Source organism: Euprymna scolopes, chromosome 23 (assembly GCF_053919585.1).
Source record: "Euprymna scolopes isolate OS-2025 chromosome 23, ASM5391958v1, whole genome shotgun sequence".
Taxonomy (NCBI): domain Eukaryota; kingdom Metazoa; phylum Mollusca; class Cephalopoda; order Sepiida; family Sepiolidae; genus Euprymna; species Euprymna scolopes.
The window spans coordinates 102482140-102504639 of NC_136504.1; the positions used below are offsets into that span (position 1 = coordinate 102482140).

The following is a 22500-nucleotide window of genomic DNA, read 5'->3' on the forward strand; positions in this document are numbered from 1 at the left end:
CGAATAAAAAGTTAATTTATTTTACTCATCTAAACTCGGGAAATGCACGATTAAAATGTGTAAACATTGACTGAGAAAGAATGAAGATGGCTGTCACCCGTAAATTTCGTAGAGCAAGTAGCAGCCTTGACCTTGTTATCAAAAACCAATATTGAGTGAAACAGAACGAACAGGGTCAAAACTGACGAGTCGGAAAATGACAATGAAATAAATGTTATTAATACTTCTATAAGTAAAAAGAAATGTTATTAACATTTCTACAAGCAGGACATGTGGAAATTCGTATGTAATATATTGATGTTGGCATTCTGTAGATGTTCAGTGTAAATGGAAACGCTCTGATATTATTGTAGTTCTTTTGTTAAAACTTCAAACGTATTTATCTAAGTTAGCACGATCGCCCGGCAAAGCCCAGTCGTAAAGTATGCTTAAATATGATATTTTAATTCTTGCAGATTTCGTATATATTATAATAGAGTTAATGTTCTATCGATTTTTATATATCATAAAGTTGCGATTTCAAATACACACACACACACACACACACACACACACACACACATACACACACACACACACACACACACACACACACACACACACACATATATATATACATATATATATATATATCCATATGACATGGGTGCATTAGCTATAATCGAAATCAAAATAATAACTTATAATATATATATATATATATAATATATATATATATATATATATATATATATATATATATAATGATTTTGAACTCATTCCATTTGTGATTTTTTCCAAGGAATTCTGCCTTTTGGATCATTTTGGACCATCTTCCAGTTACGCGATTCCTTTGGAACTTACCTGTTGGATTGGAAGTTTTTAATTCGACCGTGTTTGGATTTTACCATTGTTAGATTTTTTACCCTTCACCAGACTATCCATCTTTTTATCATTTTTTCTTTTACCTTCTATTCCCCTTACCTCACCCTTTTTTTAACCAAGTAAGATCTGTGACTTACTTGTGGTTTCATTAAATACTTTTATATGCAAAATTCGATCCCGCATTTTGCTAATTCCTGCCCTCTGATGAGAAGGAGAGTATTGCTTCGAAACTTCGCAGATTAAGGATTATCCACTTATCTTGTGCTTCCTTTTTTAAAATTTTTAACTCTTTTTCAAGATGTTTTTTAACATGTGTTATTAATCATTTGTTCATATGTATATATATATATATATATATATATATATATATATATATATATATATATATATATATATATAAAACCTGAATCCTTTAACTCATAATTGAAACTGAAACCAAACCTTGGAAGAATTCTTGATATAAAAAAACAGATGATTTAAGTGCCATCAGCTATAGTCGAAACCGAAACCAAAACTTATAAAGAATCCCTGGTAAAATTATTTATGACAAGAAATAGAAAAACATAAAAATTAAACGACCCGGATGTAAGCGTGACACACAAAAGAACACACACGCTGTCGTATTAATATATAGATAAGTAAAAATAACTGTTATTAATATTTCTATATATAAAAATAAATGTTATTAATATTTCTATGAATAAAAATAAATGTTATTAATATTTCTATGAATAAAAATAAATGTTATTAATATTTCTATGAATAAAAATAAATGTTATTAATATTTCTATATATAAAAATAAATGTTATTAATATTTCTATGAATAAAAAGAAATGTTATTAATATTTTTATATATAAAAATAGATGTTAATGATATTTATATGAATAAAAAGAAATGTTATTAATATTTTTATATATAAAAATAGATGTTAATGATATTTATATGAATAAAAAGAAATGTTATTAATATTTCTATAAATAAAAATAAATGTTATTAATATTTCTGTGAATAAAAATAAATGTTATTAATATTTCTATATATAAAAATAAATGTAATTTATATTTCTATAAATAAAAATAAATGTTAATTATATTTCTATGAATAAAAAGAAATGTTATTAATATTTCTATAAATAAAAATAAATGTTATTAATATTTCTATATATAAAAATAAATGTCATTAATATTTCTATATATAAAAATAAATGTTATTAATATTTCTATATATAAAAATAAATGTTAATAATATTTCTATATATAAAAATAAATGTTATTAATATTTCTATAAATAAAAAGAAATGTTAATAATATTTCTACAAATAAAAAGAAATGGTATTAATATTTCTATAAATAAAAATAAATGTTAATAATATTTCTATAAATTAAAAGAAATGTTAATAATATTTCTATAAATAAAAATAAATGTTATTAATATTTCTATAAATAAAAAGAAATGTTATTAATATTTCTATAAATAAAAATAAATGTCATTAATATTTCTATAAATAAAAAGAAATGGTATTAATATTTCTATAAATAAAAAGAAATGTTAATAATATTTCTATAAATAAAAATAAATGTTAATAATATTTCTATAAATAAAAATAAATGTTATTAATATTTCTATATATAAAAATAAATGTTATTAATATTTCTATATATAAAAGTAAATGTTATTAATATTTCTATGAATAAAAAAAATGTCATTAATATTTCTATAAATAAAAAGAAATGCTATTAATATTTCTATAAATAAAAAGAAATGCTATTAATATTTCTATAAATAAAAAGAAATGTCATTAATATTTCTATAAATAAAAAGAAATGTTATTAATATTTCTATAAATAAAAATGAATGTTATTAATATTTCTATAAATAAAAAGAAATGTTATTAATATTTCTATGAATAAAAAGAAATTAAAAGGTAAATAACTCAAGCAACTTTTACAAAGTTATTTGTAAAAAAAAAAAGAAAACGAAAACGATACACAATGCCAATATAAGCAGAGAGTCCTTCAACATACAGCATCATGTATTCTCGAATGGTTACCCACTTAGTACTGGCCAGGTTCAACGTTACTTAACTTCCCTGATTTTACGGGCACCTGTGTGTCAACATGAGTACGTCGTGCTATGCAACGAGATACATGTAAAACCCCATTAAAACACAAATGATAAAGACGTACACTTGCCCACACAAAGTTTGTTTTTCAGATTGCGTTGGTTAGACAAAGGACAAGATTTGTCGCAAGAATAGAAAGGAAATAACAGACTCTTACGACTCAATGGCATTTGGTAGACATGATTGTTTGCTGAACTCCATGTTGAGTCCTTGTAGCGTTAGAACCATTTGTTCTTGGAGTATTTCACCATCTGTTTCATGTATTGTATCTGTGATGTTTGCAGTTCGAGTTCTTAGAAAACACCTAACGTTTTGTTGGGCAATTGATGCTTTCAATGTTCGGTTTTGCTTCGAAAGAGCACATTGGAAATGACGAAGGAAATTCTTCTTTCATAGGGATATTAGAAATGTCTATGAAATTGCACTATTATAACAGTGAAATTTGAAAAACGAAAAAAAATCGATTTAAAAATATGATATTAAATCCTGATTTTTTTTGTGTTAATTTCAACTAAAAGCAATGATATCTATTTAATTGGTATGTCAGAAGCACTTAAATATTACCGTATTATTAAAAAACAAAAAAAAAAAACAAAAACAAAAACAAGAACACGATTTTCGATCTTTATCGTAAAAAAAAACGTCGCCATATTTCTTTGGAAAGACATGACATGGGAAGTAACTGTGTTATGTCGAAAACAAGGCGAAACACAATTTATTTAAAAATTTAGCAATAGCTACACGCTACTTGTCTCCTTTTGGAACTCTCTGGTGTTTTTAACCAAATATTTTATTTTCGATAATTTTCGTCAAAAAATATTTTCTTTTTATAATTTATCTACAAGCTCGGTTTTCATGATTTTTCGATATATTGATTACTGTAACATGACAATTAAGTAGAAACGATTGGTTTGCCTTAAAACTCAATATTAAAATTTTTCGAATTTCGAAAATATATTGTATTTGCACCGAAATATCTTAAAAGAAACTGATTGTGTTTATTGCTCACGTCAATAATTATTTAATCGTTTGAGTATTTCTTATTGGGTTTGTTTGTTTGTTTGTTTGTTTGTTTGTATGTTTTTTTTTTTGTTTTTTTTTGAAAGTTGATTTCCATCAGAAGCGATCCAAGCTTTTCTTGTGACGTTGAAAAAAAAAAAATTGTTATTGTCAGCTTAAAATAAAACAGCAGACGTATGTATATGTGTGTGTGTGCGTCTGTGTGAAAATATTTAACCGATAAACTCTGAAACTACTGGCCAAATAACACTGAAATTAACAAGAAATAATAATCATACACCAAAGATGGTTTATAACGAGTAAAATCTTTGTTTGGATGGATGAATAACATGTACAGAAATATGTCGGCAAGTTGGATTGTAAAATGTTCATTTCAACTTGCCGGCATATTATTTCTGTTACTTCTGCGCATACATAAATTCATTCATAGTTTAACGTGGTTAACTTTCTTATCTATCTGTCGATAGCTCAAACGGTAAATAACGCAGCAGCTGGTGCGCTAAGGAATTCGGTTTCGATTATAGCTGATGGCAACACAAACATTTTTGAAAATCCTTTAATTTCAGTACTATATATATATATATATATATATATATATATATATATATATATATATATATATATATATATATATATACCTTCCAAAGGGCGAATGAACCCTTTTGGGGGGTCAACGGCCAACTAGCACCGTATGTGTTTATGTGTATGTATGTGTGCGTTGGGATGGAGAGGGCTCCCGTAAGCCGTGGTGAAGGCAACCTTTCTAGGAGAAGCAAATCTCTAATTTAAAAAGACCATAAAGCGGGAGACCAGTACCCGTATTAAGCTGGTCTGCAGTTTAACTTGTTGCTGGCTATCTTGCTCTTGCTTGTTGCTGGATCTCAACATTTTGAACCAAGAGAGAGATTTAGCTGTTGTACCAAGCTAAGACTCTGTAACATCATCTGTGTATAGATACTCCCTCAAGCATTTGTCTATTAAAATGGTCCTGTGGCGATGGAAGTCATTTTTGGGCTCGTATCTGAGGAAGTGGCACTCGTGTGACAAGACGTTGGAATCATCATATATATATATATATATATATATATATATATATATATATATAAATATGTGTGTGTGTGTGTGTGTGTCTGTCTGTGTCTATGTTACAATAGAAAAATGCGAGCATGAAAAGTAATATGGCTAAGCTTAAACATGGAAAAGTAAAGGACTAGTTGTTAAAACTGGAAAAAAAAGGACAAGATATTCTCGTAAAAATATAATAAATTTATAACTTAAAATATTGCAGCATTAAGAATTGATCATATGATGTTATAAATGCAAGTTAAAACAATCTTTATGCTGCAATATTTTAAGTTATGAATTTTTTAAATTTTTTAATAGAATATCTATGTTTAAGCTTAACCATATTACTTTTCATGCTCGCATTTTTCTATTGTAATCCATGATTTTTCCAGGCTTCTAGTAAATTCACTTATTCTTTGTTTAATTTCAGACTTATTTTTTGCCCCCATAAACACATATGTAATAACAATGCATGGCACTCGTCTGCTTTCAATAAAATCACCCCAATTATCTCCTTTTCATTCTTTCATTCTCTCTGTTTCACGAGTTACTTCTATTTTCGTGACAGTTGCTATGCAAACTAGTCATAAAAAGCTTCGCTCACCTCCTTACATATTTTCACGATTTTGAACACCAGGAAATTCATCATAACTTTTGTTTTACTGAACGAAAATTGAAAAAAAAATTTTTTTTTTTCACAACATACCTAAGAAGGTGATCTATAAACTGTAATAATTGTTTGAAATTTGGTCGAAAAGTGAGTGAGCGGTGAAGTTTTAAAACAGTTCTAAATGACTAAAACTGCCGACCATATATATTCAAACACCGTAGTGTTTGATTGATATATATTTTAAATCGTAACAACTAAATTCTTTTAAATGATGCTATATCTCTCGAGGAATATAATCAGTATAATTTAATCGGATGAATTGTGATTCAATACGCAGATTAAATTATAAAATAAAAAATATAACAACAGGTTGACACTCAAATGACGTAGTATTAAGATTCGTTACTGCCTTCTTTAGGCTGATTATTCCATTCTCAAGGTGAAGGTCAGGATCTTCCACTATATAAAAAAAATAATACGTATTCTTTTTCTTCTATAAATACACGCATATATATACATGTGTATATATATGTGTGTATTTATACATGTGTGTATTTATACATGTATATATATATATATATATATATATATATATATATATATATATATATATATATATGAGAATGTGTTTGAGGACAGTTCTCAACCTATATCCTCAAGGAATTTTTGATCTACAAACTTGAAATTTAGTATATAGGGTATTCAGACATGTGAATAATATTTTAATCGGTTTTCATCCAGAAAAAGGGTTTCTAAGGAGTCAAAAGTAAAAAAAATTAGTACGTAGGTCATCGGATTTTATATGCTTGTCGAGTGTTTCATTAATTTGCATGCGTTAATCGTTCACATGACAGATTCCATATATTAAAAATAAGAAGGTTTGAAAACACTTTTTCAAATCCCTGCCAAGCTGGCCAAATAGTTATCGTACTTGGCTCACTGTCTTTAAGTCTTGGTTTCGATCTCAGCTCGATTTTTTTTATTTAAAAGAAATGAACTGTTTAGAAAAAAATCTAATACTCGTATGCACATGTCTCAGTTTCTGTATGAATTAAAATATAATATTTATGCGTATTTTACGACCGGACAACAGTATAGGAAAGTAGTTTTATTGAAGCATTGCTCGTAAACAAATATGTTATTATATAAGATGTAGAATACGGAGATGCTGGAGTGACGTCTGAACAAGAATAGCCAAATGAATGAAGTTCTTATTAAGATTATACATCTTTGTGTCTCTATTATAGTTATTTCAAATCTTTCACATATAAATCAACAAACATGTTTAATATAACCTTTAAGGTAAATGTATTTGATAATCTCGAGAAGTGCATCTCTTTTTCACAAAGAAGCAAACCATAAGTATACCGTAGAAACAGGACAAGGAATACGAGATCAAGCCAGCTGCCGAGCAGAAATAACAAGGGAATAGTGAATTTATTAAATTTTGTTTTTGTTTTATATTATTATTAAAATTTCCTTATTTTTCTTATTAGTTTTAATAATAATTGATTAATAATAATAACTAGCAGAACCTGTGGAAATTTTAAGGTAGTTGAAAACATCATCACATAAGCAAGCAATATAATGTCCTTTAATAGAATAATCAGTGCAATATTAGTTCCAAGCAGACCGTGAATTAATAAATAAATATTTTTGTAGACAAATATGGAGAACTGCTTGAGATATATTATTGCAAGAAATAGAACTGACTGGCGAAAAATAACATTTGTATTTTGATCTGCACCCACCAGACACGCTGTCGATAACTAACTTATTAGTATTGTGACCTGCGTCCACCATACACTGGCTGGCGATAACTTGTTAGTACTGTGACCTGCACTCGCCATACACTGGCTGGCGATAACTAATTAGTATTGTGACCTGCACCCAACATACACTGGCTGGCGATAACTTATTAGTATTGTGACCTGCACCCACCACACACTGGCTGGCGATAAATAATTAGTATTGTGACCTGCACATACCATACACTGGATGGCGATAAATAGCTTCTCAGTTTTGTGACCTGCATCCACTGTACACTGGCTGGCGATAACTAACTTATTAGTATTGTAATCTACATTTTTATCTTAAGGGATGATCAAGATGATAACAGTCTAAGAGAATTAGCGTATTAGTATATAGATAATAATGATGTTGTTGTTATTATTATTATAATTATTGTTGTTGTTGTTATTATTATTATTATTATTATTATAATTATTTTTGTTGTTGTTAATATTATTAATATTGTAGTTGCTGTGATTATTATATTTATTTATTTATGCCCAGAATAATATAAACTAAAGAACAAGTTATTATGAATTTTAGAATACATTTTCTTTTAATGTGTGTGAAAGGCGATAGTGTACGTTCGAACAATGAAGTGGCGTCGCATATCGTCACATAGATTTCTATATCACATATTATCACATAGATTTCTATATCGCATATTATCACATAGATGTTTATATCACATATTATCACATAGATGTTTATATCACATATTATCACATAGATTTCTATATCACATATTATCACATAGATTTTTATATCACATATTATCACATAGATTTCTATATCACATATCACATAGATTTCTATATCGAGAAACTGCACTGATTTTCAAAGGATATCTGAAGAGATTGAAAGACAATAGGGTTTCTTAGAAAACAACCAGCCTCCTCCAACTCCACGTCCGACATCGCTTGTTTTTAAGATTTTCATTCCGTAGCAAATCGCTTCAAAGTTCGTTTGGCAAAATGTCAACGTCTTTCAAGTGATACCACTTCGGATTCCGTTTGAGAAAAAAAAAAAAAGACTTCAGGTCCACCTACCATTGTGGCACAGAAGAGAATGCAAATCAGTCCTTTGTTTCTCAACGAGAATCATTCTTTGATGGAAGCTGTCCTCATAATGTTGGCTTTAAATGTCAGTATAAAGTGTTAGATCTTAATTCCTTCCGTGATATGTCCTTCACCGATTCCAATAATGCGGTGTATCCGTCTTTTTTCTTCTTTCTTTACAATTTATTATAAATATATTAAACTTCATTCTTGAAACAGGTGTAAACTCTCCTTGAGAAGCTTACTCGAATAATCCAGCATCGCCAATCCTTCAAAAGATTTTCGTTAACTTCGATTTATTTCAAACATGACACATTACCACTGAAAGGTAAGTGGCTACTGTGACTTAGGATTAACATCTATAGGATCATCCTAAATGGGGAGTTGTGTGTAGCGATATTTTATTTCACATTACATTTAAATTGCACATGCACCGCCAATCCTTAAATAAGTTTTCGTTTGCTTCAATTCACTCCAAAGGCATATTACGGCTGGGAGGTAAGTGGCTATTATGACATAGGGTCCAAGTTTATAAGAGCATCTTAGATGGGGAGTTGTGTAGAGAGATATCTGTTCATATTATGTTTAAATTCTTGCACGTCTATAAAGTCCTGGAGACAGGGAGTAGTGACGGAATTCCAAAGGCAAGCAGTTCGAAGAAAAAAGACAAACAATTAATGTAAACCAACTATTCCTGAATCTTGGAACCGGAACACTGAAGAGGTGGGATTGATCGGGAGTATTTAGTTCGGATGGGGGCACAGTATATGTAGTTCTTCGGGGGTACATTTTCCGTCGAAGTACGTGTAAAACAAGTACAGGGGTGCAATATTGGGGTGATGGGACAGGGGCTGGAGCTTGACAGACAGTGCAGGACCTATTAAATTATGAAGCTCTTTTTTTAAATACTGTCTAAGAGGTAAAAATTAGTGGTTGGTGCAACAATACTTCATACATGGTCGAATGGTTACTAGTTGTCTTACCCGGCAAAGTGCAGCTAAGCGTTATTAATATTGTTTATTTCTTAGAACAACCCAACGGTGAAAGAAAAGATACCTTAGGTCTGCTTCTTAAAGTCTAATGTAAACAAATACTTGCTGAGTTTTTCTCTTGGATAATCAATTTATCTGAAGTAATCTGTTAAGTTTATCGATTATTTTCGATCCCCTCGTCTAACGATCTCTTTAATTTTTATTGTGGAGTGACCATCGGGCTTTGATAAGTGGTGACTACCCACGTTCTTCTTCACAATTGTAACGAAATCTGACAGCCGAAAAATTGAGTGTTCATTAAAAAAAACAAAAAACAAATGAAGCATGCATGGACCCCGTGAGTGCACAGTAAACTGGGCATAAAAAAGTTCAGCATTTGCCCTCCCCTCATTTAGCCCCGAAAGTCTCCAAGGGACGTCAAATCCTCGTGAAAAACAAACGGTGCAGTTTTAGGCATTAACATATGTAAATTTGAGTCCTGTACCATGCAAAAAAAAGAAATGATTAAGTTCATCATTTGCCCCCCCCCATTTAGTCCCAAAAGTCCCCAATGCCTTAACATATTCAAATTTGAGTTCAGCACCATGCAAAACTGCTAAATAGACATACACACAAAATTTTGGACAAATATGATAAAGTAGTCCCAAAAATGGAGTGTCTTTATTAGCCCTAAAAGAGCCCCTGGGGCACAGCCAAGAGTTATCGCGAAGTATAGACAAACAAAATTATATAGAAATCAGTTACAACTTTTCAAAAATTTTATAAAAATCCAAGGCGTCAACTGTTTTTTAATAAGCACTAAAGTGTCAATTTTAGCCATTTTAACGCGAAATGTGTGTATGGGTGTGGGGGGGGGGCAACCGGAGTTTCCCCGGAAAATCCGTTCTGTTACTTTTTTTACTCATATCATGTTTAATGTTTGTGCAAAATTTAAAAAGATTCCAAGGCATAGTTATTGAGAAAAGTGCGGACAGACGAACAGATGAACGGACGAACGGACAAGGATGAATTTACAGGTCCACTCTCCTTTTGCCGGGGGGGGGGGGAGTGGCCCAAAAAAAACAATCATAGCTACTTACTTATTTAGTGTAGTTGCGATAAACAAATAACCAACTTGAAATTAACAACGAGAAAAGGGCTCTAAAGAGACCACACGGGTTTCGTTTAAGCAGAACAACTAAGCTTTATCCGTTATCTGTTCACGTCTTCGATAAGTTTTGCAAACCATCATCAGCAGCATGATATTGAGCACGGCAGATGTGAGACGGCATGCAACATACTGAGATAACATTCCTTTCTTTTTTTCCTTCGCGTCCAATTTTTTTCGTTTTTATTTTCTTTAAGGACATCCTCATTTATTTGTAGCAACTGAAGCGGAAGAGCAACGATACGCACAAAAATAATCACCAATTTTTTTTTAGATCGCGCAATTAGTTGAAGAAGCGAATGTATATGTTGCTGAAGGCTATAGTGCTTTACCCTACCCACACTTACCTTACCCTTTCTCTCTCTAATTCTCTCTCTCTCTCTCTCACACACACACACACACACACACACACACACACACACACACACACACACACACACACACTCTCTCTCTCTCTATCTCTCTCTATATATATATGCATATGCATGTATATATATGTGTATATGTATGCATATATATGTATATGTATGTATATATATATATGTATATGCATATATATGTATATGTATGTATATATATGTATATGCATATATATGTATATATATGTATATATATGTATATGCATATATATGTATATATATGCATATATATATGTATATTGAATATATATTTATGTATATGTATATATATGCATATATATGTATATATGTATATGTGTATATATATATATGTATATATATCTATGTATATATGTATATTTATATCTATGTACATATGTGTATATATATCTATGTATATATGTGTATATATATATATCTATGTTTATATATATGTATATATATCTATGTTTATATATATGTATATATATCTATGTGTATATGTATATATATGTATGTATATCTATGTGTATATGTATATATATGTATATATATGTATATATGTATATGCATATGTGTACATATATATATATATATATATATATCACAAAATTAGTGCTAGTCAACGCCATATTATATTTCATAATAAAAAATAAAGTCAGCTGAAATAAGAAATATATTAACCACTAGCACTAAAATTAGATACAAAAATAATTGCACATGCAGAGTAAAATTAATAGAAGCAACCCTTATCAAAAATACAGCCTAACATTGAAAAAGTCAGACAACTTAAAAAAGACTATATAAACACACACACATACACACACACACACACATATATATATACATATATGTGTATATATGATTACTTAATTTAATCAAATAAATTAATATACGAAAGTATAAATTTATGCATAAACTTTAAGTATTTACTTCAACAGTGCTCAATACGTAGGTAGAGCTAGGTAGTAAGTAATATGAAAACTAACATAAAAAACATTTAACCTAGGTTTAAAATAGGTCAGGACAGAGATATCTACGCTTCCCGCTAAAATAGCACACACAAAGGAACAGGTGAACCGGAGGTCAACTGGACATTTGTTCTGTAAGTGCCTGCTCATTGGCTGATTAGGAAGGGTGCGGTGGAAACTAGAAAGCTGATTGGCTAACTAAAAACTCAATAGAAGGTGCATATATAAAAACGCGAGACAACCACAAAATCCTATCATAAGCCTGATGAATCCTAGCATGGAGGAAACGCGGATTATTCTGTATGGCTTGATTGCCATATATATATTATAGTCCACCCCAACGAACCAGTAATAAAAATTGAACATACGAGTGAAAAGTAGAATCATTTACATATGTTTCCACCGCTCGGAAACATTTCAAATGAACTACGAAAATGCTCTTTTACATTTTAAACACATCTTGAGTATATTCTAAATATCTTACATTTTAAATACTTTCTGACGAGGACGCTTCACAGAACGTCTGAAACGCGTTAAAAAAGATTTCAATGATTTAAAAACATTATTACAATGATCTACACATAATTTTCAATGAAAAACCAAAACACGGAATAATAAAATAATGTCAAAAAATACACATTGTTGGTGACCCCCCTTATATATATATATATATATATATATATATATATATATATATATATATATATATATATATATATATATACATACATATATATATATATATATATATATATATATATATATATATTATTAAATACCTACAGACACTAGTGTTTCAACCTTTCGGGAATCATCAGTGCAGGGTGTCGCAATTAACACCAGTCGATAAATTTAAACCTAGCAACGAAGCCATCTCTGACTCTATTAACAAGGACCAAATCCATTCGGCCATCATTAACCGCGGGAAATATTGTTGAAATTTAAACATTTATTTTTTAATATTTTTAACGTCTGTCAGAGTGATCTAATCATTATATGATGATCTGCATATATGAGCTAAATTCACCGACTTTATTTGCACTGAAAGGGCCCAACGATAAGAAACAAGATTCTTAAAGGGGCTGAAATAATTATTTACTATAATAATTATTAAATACCTACAGACACTAGTGTTTCATCCTATATATATATATATATATATATATATATATATATATATATATATATATATATATATATATAGTCTTTGAAGTTTTTAACCTTTAAAACTATACAATATTTTTTATCATTCGTTAGAAAACCATCTAGTCAGTAAGACATTTAATCACCTGCAATCACTGCATCAACTCGCTCTCGAATTTACTATAATACCAATAATTTATTTTTCAAGGGATCATCAGTTGTTTACCATGAAACACTGTTTCGGGGATTTAAAAACAAAACAGTATATTACATCATGGCTCCCCAGCAGTGTTGATCAAACACCACCACCCTTAATCTTAGGAAGAAGACATGTTACAAACATTTGATCCAATTTCCTATTCTTAATTGCAATTACTAACCTTTTCATACTATAAAAATGAATTTCTTACCTGTGCGATTCATCAATTTCCACATTTAAAATGGATACATTTTTTAATTTTTTAATTTATCAGTCTTGTATTTATAAGATTAGGATTAATCCATTTAACTACTTATCACCCCCCACTATGATTAGTATTTAGTATATTTACATTCTTATTTAAAATTAGATATATAAAGGTTAAAAATATTTTTTATATATATATATATATATATATATATATATATACAGTTGTGCCCGATATTATTCATACCCCTCGGATCTTTGAGATTTCTATGAGAATATTGCTCAAACCAGAAGGTAGACAATATTAAAGGGATCTCAAACAATAAATCAAGCATAAGCATTTAATTTAAACTCAACAAATAAATAAATTATGCAAGTTTGAAACATTATACAAAGAAAAACAATAATGGCACTAGTTCAAAATTATTCATACCTCTCTTACTAATAGTCAATAGCATGCCCTTTATTCTTAATAACTGCCTGTAACCGTTTGGGATATTTATCAACAAGGTTTTTACAAGCATCAACACTGATTTTTGACCATTCTTCAATGCAGTAGTTCTCCAAATCCCTCAAATTTCTAGGTTTCCGCTTTTTAACCTCAGTTTTCAATATGCGCCAGAGGTTTTCGATAGGGTTCAGGTCGGAACTCTGGCTAGGCCATTCCAAAACATTAATTTGATTATCCTCAAACCATTTCTTGACTATTTTGGCAGTATGTTTTGGATCATTATCCTGTTGAAGGACCCAGTTTGGTCTTAAATGGAGCTTCTCCGCATCCTGTCTAATGTTTTTCTGGAGTATCTCCAAATATTGCTCCTTCTTCATGGTTCCATCTATCTTGACCAAACTACCTGGACCACTAGCCGAAAAGGAACCCCAAAATATTAGGCTACCACCACCATGTTTCACCGTGGGTATGGTGTTCTTTGGGTTGTAAGCTTCTCCTTTCTTCCTCCAAACGTAAGAAGCATCCATATGGCCAAACAATTCAATTTTTGTTTCGTCAGTCCACAAAATACTTGGGAAAACGGACTCTGGAGAATTCACATGGGTTCTAGCAAACTTTAGACGTGCTGCAAGGTGTTTTCCGGTGTGCAATGGAGTCCTTCTTGGTCTTCTTCCTTTCAGACCATTTTCATGCAGAGTCCTTTGCAATGTTTGCCTTGATATTTTTATGCCAGAAGACTCCAGATTTTCTAAAATGTCCTTAGTAGTGGTGGATGGATTTGCATTAACACTTCTTACAATATTCCTGGTGGCTCTAGCAGACAGTTTCCTTTTGCTTCCTCTACCAATCAAGTTGTTTGTTGTGTGGTGGCTCTGGAATTTTTTGATGATGCTCTGTACTGTTGCTGTAGGGACATCAAATTTCTTGGAAATTGACTTGTAACCTAAACCATCCTTATGTGAATTCACAATTTTAGTCCTAAGATCATTACTAAGCTCTTTTTTCTTCCCCATTCTAATAATTTTTATTCTTTTATTGGTTTTCAGTTGATATCATTTTAATTTCTGAAAAATGCAAAAAACGAAATGAAATTAATCAAAGGTTGTATAAAAGCATTCAAAATAAGAATCAAACAGGAAACAAACAGTCAGAAACTCGATTAATACTGAAAAAATAAGGGGGTATGATTATTTTTGAACATTGCAGATTTTATAAATAGCTGTATATTTCTTTTATTACAAGTATCCCGAGATTTTAAAATGACGAAAATGATCAGAAGAGGTTTATTAAGAATATGTATCACTATGGGCGTAAACAATAAATTCTTACAAAGTTACACCTAATAAACTCAATTTTCAAGGGGGGGGGTATGAATAATATCGGGCACAAGTGTATATATATATATATATATATATATATATATATATATATGCGGCATTTTTTCTGTTATGCATATTTCATTACATAAAATATGCGTTTTTGTCGAGCAATTCAGTTTTTTATCCTTTCCAACTTCTAAATAATGGTCTTCACTACTGGCAGGAACTTGCTGATGTAATCGCCATAAAAATACAAACACATTATATAAATTGGTAAAAACTAATTAGATCAATTCATCCCTGACGATAAATCCTGGAGTATTGAAAAGTACTCGCACTTACGACAAATATGGCGATTACATCAGCCAGTCCATGCGAGAGGAGAAGACCGTTATTCGGAAGTTTCGTTACATATAATAAACGTTTTTTGTCTATTAATTCTGTTTTAAGCGAAGTCCGCTGTCTGTTTGTTTATAAACAAACTATCAGCTAAAGCACTGTTAAACGTTTGGGCAGATGTTTATCAAACATACATTTGATAAATCCTTTACGAGTACCGATTCTTAGTCCTGCGGTTAGAGCTGCCGACTGTCAACACGATGCTGCATTGCATCCTAAGAGCAACACCATCACAATCGCAACATTTTTTTGGGAAGGGGTTCCTGTTTTTTCCTCTAAATATTTAGTGGTCCCACCACCACCAGTCAACACCGGAAGGAAGTCTACACTTTCCACATATTCTATGCTTACACTGCCCTTAACTGACTCATACAAACACAGACATAGCATTAAATTTCCCGTATTAGAACAAAAAAAATAATGAAGTCTCCCTCAGGAAAATTCGCTTCCTCTGATTGGTGCCCGCTAATTCTCTTATTCCGGAATTACCCCATTCTAAACGCGCACTTCAAAATAATACATTATGGCGTCGATTGAATTCATAAACTTTGCTGGTTTTATTTCTTTCTTTTTATTGGCAACTATTTTCTTCTATTTTTTAAAAATACTTTTTCTTTACTTTAGCGAATACATATATTTTGGGTTTTGTTTGTGTTTGAAAAGTTAGTTTGCTATTTTTACGCCATGTCATGGCGTCGTTTACCCACTAACAACAAATACTAATCTGCTTTTTTTTGTCCTTTTTTAGCCCATAAAAAAGTATTTTACGGTATAACCTAGCGTCGTATAAACACAACTATTTCCCTATGTTAAGAACAGCTTCTTTTAGATGCGTCTTTCTTTTTATTTCTTTCTTTGTATTCATCGAAACTTCTTTACTTCTTTTTTTTTTCTTCCAATTTGTGCCCGTCTGCTCGCTCGCGTCTCTTTTGCTCAATGTTTGCACCACGCGTATATGCTACAGTTTGATGGATGATGGTCAAGTATTTTTTTTTATTTATACTAGCGGGACCTGTGGAAATTCCACAGGGGACTCATTAATATGTAATATATTGAAAGTGGCATTCTGTAGATGTTCAGTGTAAATGGAGACGCTCTGATATTATTGTAGCTTTTTTGTTAAAACTGCAAAAGTATTTATCTTAGCTAGCACGGACGCCCGGCAAAGCCCGGTCGTAAAATACGCATAAATATATTTTAATTCTTGCAGATTTCGTATATATTATTATAGAGTTAATGTTCTATCGATTTTTATATTTTATAAAATTGCGATTTGAAAAAAAAAAACATATATACCCATATGACTTGGGTGCATTAGCTTGAATCACAGTGAAATAAAAACTTATGAATATATATATATATATATATATATATATATATATATATATATATATATATATATATAAGTTTATATATATATGTTTATATACAGGGTAGTCAAAAAGTCAGGTAACATTTTAAAGAAAAACGATATTAGCAATACACGTATATTTAAGTACCATACATTGAAATATAAAATGAAACAAACATGAAATATGTTTATTTTGTTAATTGTCGTCCATTTCTCTCTATCAATCGCTGGAAGCGATTAACCACTGATTGTGTAACACGTGTAATCATGTCAGCTGATATCCGCGCAATCTCCTCTTCAATAAATAACTTTAAAGACGCTATTATATCAGGCTTCTTGCCATAAACGCTATCCTTTACATAGCCCCAAAGCCAGAAATCAGGAGGGGTAGTTTATATATTACACTCAAATATTTAAACAAATAATATTAAACGAATAGAGATTATAATGGATCATATTGTTTTTTCTACCTTTAACATGTTACCTGACTTTTTGACCACCCTGTATATATATATATATATATATATATATATATATATATATATATATATATATTTATAAGTTTTTATTTCACTGCGATCATTCACAAGTTTTATTTCACTGCGATTCAAGCTAATGCACCCAAGTCATATGGATATATATTTTTTATTTTTGAAATCGCAAGTTTATAAAATATAAAAATCGATAGAACATTAACTCTATAATAATATATACTGTACTATACTATATATATATAACTTGAGTTCCTTCAGCCACAATCGAAACCGAAACCAAAACTTATGAAGAATTCTTGATAAAGTTATTTATAAATAAATAAAATTAAAAAACTTATGAAGAATTCTTAATAAAATTATTTATATAAAAAAAATAGATGATTTAAGTGCCATCAGATATAGTCGAAATCGAAACCAAAACTTATGAAGATATCTTGGTAAAAAATTATTTTTGACAAGAAATGGAAGAACATAACAATTAAACGACCCGGATGTAAGCGTGACACACAAAAGAACACACACTCTATCGTATTAATATATAGATATTAATAATTTTCCTCTTTTGACATTCATTATATTCTTTTTGAACTTATGCAATAAATTAATCATGTGATGATTTAAAACCCATTACAAACGTAAGACGTCCTGTATATGACCTTAAACTATATCCGATGCTAAGGCCCCACTTTGCGGACTTTGAGGAGTGTAGAGCCATTGCTTCCAGGTCCACTCGGATCTGGAGTGGTAGTACCTGTTAGGGTTAAATAGAAACTGACTTGAAAACAACAAACATATTCTATTAAAAAAATTGTTCTTCAAAATCCCTGGATTTCGGCATTAAAAAGCCTGAAAAGGGCTGATATGTCGTAAAACAAGAACAACCAATCAACCAACAACAAATGTAAGGGAGAATATTGTTTTGCAACTATTGCATACTTTCACCTAACAAATTAATAACAGATGTTGTCAAAAAAAAAAAAAGACAAACTCATCTACAGGACGCAATAGTACTAAAAACACAAAACAAATACAAGCATATTAATCGCTCAAAAACAGAAATTTAACACCTGGTAACCTTAAAATTATCCTAATGTTACATAAATACTGGCAACTTATTTTTTTTTTCAGCATGTTAACAAACATGTATAAGTAAAAACAAATTATGCATAACGTCTTTGAAGTCTTGATAATCGCTCAAAATTTAAACATGAAATACTGGGACCTTAACAATTTTTTTTTACGGTGAACTCTAACAAAAGGTTTAGGAATTATTGGCATTTTAACACGCATTGCTAACTTTTTCCTTGCGAACACGGAACTAGCATAACATGTAATTAAATACATATTGCTCTTTCCTTTCTCGGACGGAACACTCTCAAAATATAAATACAACATTGGTTTGAGAATGTAAATACGCGCAAAATACGACAAGCCACCACCCCACACCAAAACGGCCATAAAATAATAACGTTTTCTTTTACGGGTACCAATCTTTAATTTTTGATTATGGAGCTATTATCAAGACTTTACTTATGCTATATATATATATATATATATATATATATATATATATATATATATATTTTTTTTTTCCCTGTCGACGATTAAATTTTTTATTTTATTCTTGATTACTAGGGTTACTAAGCTGTTACTTATCGTGTCGGTACTTTCTTTGTAGAACTGATTAAACACTTTAAAATTAAGTCAGATTGTTTCATTTGGGCCACAGCCGCAAGTGTCCGCCTATTTCTAGGGACGGCAATGGCCATCTACAACATATACTTTAATTTGTTTTCGAGTTGGACGGATCCTTTAATGATTCTAACCTGGATCTGTCATGCATCCACCAGGCAATGCCGATTAACGGGTCCTGCTAGTAACTAATAAAAACCTTATTCGGGCGCATGTGACAATAAAACAGATAAAATAAATCTGACGATAAGAGTTAAAATTAAAAAGTGGAATACCTAAAACTCAACGTTTACTCGATGTATTGAAAGAGAAAAAAAAAATAAATAAAATGACAAAAAACAAAACAAAACAAAAACAAAACAAAAACAAAAAAAACATAAGACGATGCAACAGCTGGGGGAAATGTTTAGCTTTGAGTTTCAGGCCTTTCATTTTAACGCATATATATATATATATATATATATATATATATATATATATATATATATATATATATATATATATGTGTGTGTGTGTGTGTGTGTGTATGTGTGTGTATATGTGTGTGTATGTATATATATATGTATATGTATATATATGCATATATATATGTATATGTATATGTATATATATGTATATATATGCATATGTATATATATATAAAACTAGATTATATATATATAAAGCTAATATATATATATATATAAAGCTAGAATATATATATATATATATATATATATATATATATATATATATATATTTCTCTGTCTCTCTCCCTCTCTGTCTATATATATATATTTTCTAACTTATATATCTATACAACTTATATATATATATATATATATATATATATATATATATATATATATTTCTCTGTCTCTCTCTCCCTCTCTCTCTCTCTCTCTCTCTCTCTCTCTCTCTCTATATATATATATATATATATATATATATATATATATATATATATATATATTCTAACATATTTCTATACAACTTATATATATATATATATATATATATATATATATATATATATAACTTATAATTTTGATTCATTGATCGATTTTATGTTCTAGCATGAGGTGACATTTGAGTCCAGCAAGAGATTCACAAAGAGTTAACACGTGGTGCAAATGTGAGAATCCAGACGGTGGGATGTCACATGACCTTTTAGTTCCTGTTTTCGTTCTTATCATCTATTTATAAATATTTTTCCTTCGCTCTGATGTTTAAAGCAAACATTTTCTATCTTAAAATTATTAAAACGAACTTCTTAATATACTAAGTCTGAGATAACCAAAAGATTATAGGGTCTATGTTAATAAAAAACAAATTTACATGAATGAAAATATAAAATGTATGTGTATTTTACGACCGGGCAATGCCGGACGGCATGCTAGTACACACACACACACACACACAGACACACAAACGTATGTGTGTATGTGTATATGTATATACGTGTGTGTGTGTGATACACATGCAGTACTGTTTCGTTATATCACAAATTATCAGTGCGGCTAGATTAATATATATAACGTGAATGAAACGCGAAATATTCTGTTTAGCTTAATTAGCATATATATTTTTATAACTTACTATATATATATATATATATATATATATATATATTAATCTATAATCTATATATATATATATATATATATATATATATATATATATATATATATACGTTTTTAAGGACTTCTTCACGAAGGGGTGCCTGTGCGGGAAATTTTTGTGGTGGGAGGTGCACAATCTCCAACCACACCTCTCTTGAGTCGACATTGTTAAATAGTAGTGTCAAGTGAAGTACAGGACGACTGGAAACAAATGCCGAGATAAGCGGAGAGCACATACAGCGCCTAGACTTCCCAAATGGTCACCCATATGGTACTAACAAGGCTCAACGTTGCTTAACTTCGGTGATCTGACGAGAACCGGTGTGTCAACGCGATTACGCCGTATATGTGTATGTATTTAATTATAACACTCTGGTGACCGTCTGACCGCCCTTGCTTGCAACTTATCTATCAAAAACATTGTTCTCATGGAAACAAGCTTGTATTTGATAAAATTCACACTCCTTTCAACAATTCAACCATGAGTACAAATAAACTTCAGTCTTTGCTTGTTGGCATAGGTTCATATCTATTATATATTATATGTATTTAATGTATATATATATATATATATATATATATATATATATATATATATATATATATATATATATAATATGTTATAAAATGCATATGGCGATTAAGCTACACTGAATATTCCGCGTTTCATCCACTCTAGGACTCTTCAGGCTTATGCGCGAATTCTGTGGTTGTTTGTCGTTTTTATACTAGTCTCTCGCTCCTTGACAAGGTTCAAAAGAGAGTCGCAAACCTGATAGGCCCTGAACTGGCATCTAAGCTTCAGCCTCTGTCCCATCGACGAAATGTTGCATCCCTCTGCCTTTTCTACAAGTATTTTAGTGGTGAATGCTCTGACGAACTGCAATCACTTGTGCCCCCACGACGTGAGCACCCTCGACAAACCCGACAGGCTGCTAAATCCCACCCCCACACTGTAGAGATCCCTAGATGTAAAAGGTCTTTTTACTCCAATAGTTTTTTCCCCAGAACCGCTAGACTCTGGAATTCCATTCCAGGTCCCTGCTTCCCCAACAGTACTGACGTGCAGAAGTTCAAGTGTAACGTGAACCGACACCTTGCTGCCCAAATACCTCCATAGTACCCAAGTAGTTGTTGCCCCTGATAGTAGCCCCCCCTACACCAAAGTGGCAATTTGCCTTGTTTGGGGTGAAAATGTAATAAAAAAAAAAAAATCTTTTATTGAGATTTTAGATGATGCGCATATAAAAACGACAAACAACCACAGAATTTGTGCATAAGCCTGAAGAGTCCTAGAGTGGATGAAACGCGGAATATTCAGTGTAGCTTAATCGCCATATATATTTTATAAATTACTAACTAGCTCTACCTACGTATTGAGCACTTTTGAAGTAAATACTTAAAGTTTACGCATAAATCTATACTTTCGTATATAAATTTTATGTGAGTAAATTAAGTAGTTATATATATATATATATATATATATATATATATATATATATATATATATATATATATATATATATATATATATATATATATGATGAGAATAATGGAAATAGTATTTTGACAAAATAGAGATAGAAAAAAGGAAAAAGCCGAGTTATGTGTTCATCAACATTTGT

General features: G+C 30.3%; 1 protein-coding gene and 1 pseudogene across 1 annotated transcript in view; both read right to left on the reverse strand.

The window, feature by feature from the left end:
* LOC145246077 (guanine nucleotide-binding protein G(o) subunit alpha-like) overlaps positions 1 to 22500 on the reverse strand; it is a 388154-nt gene that overhangs the window by 282255 nt on the left and 83399 nt on the right. The window lies entirely within an intron of this gene.
* Positions 21107 to 21223, reverse strand: LOC145246387 (5S ribosomal RNA; annotated as a pseudogene).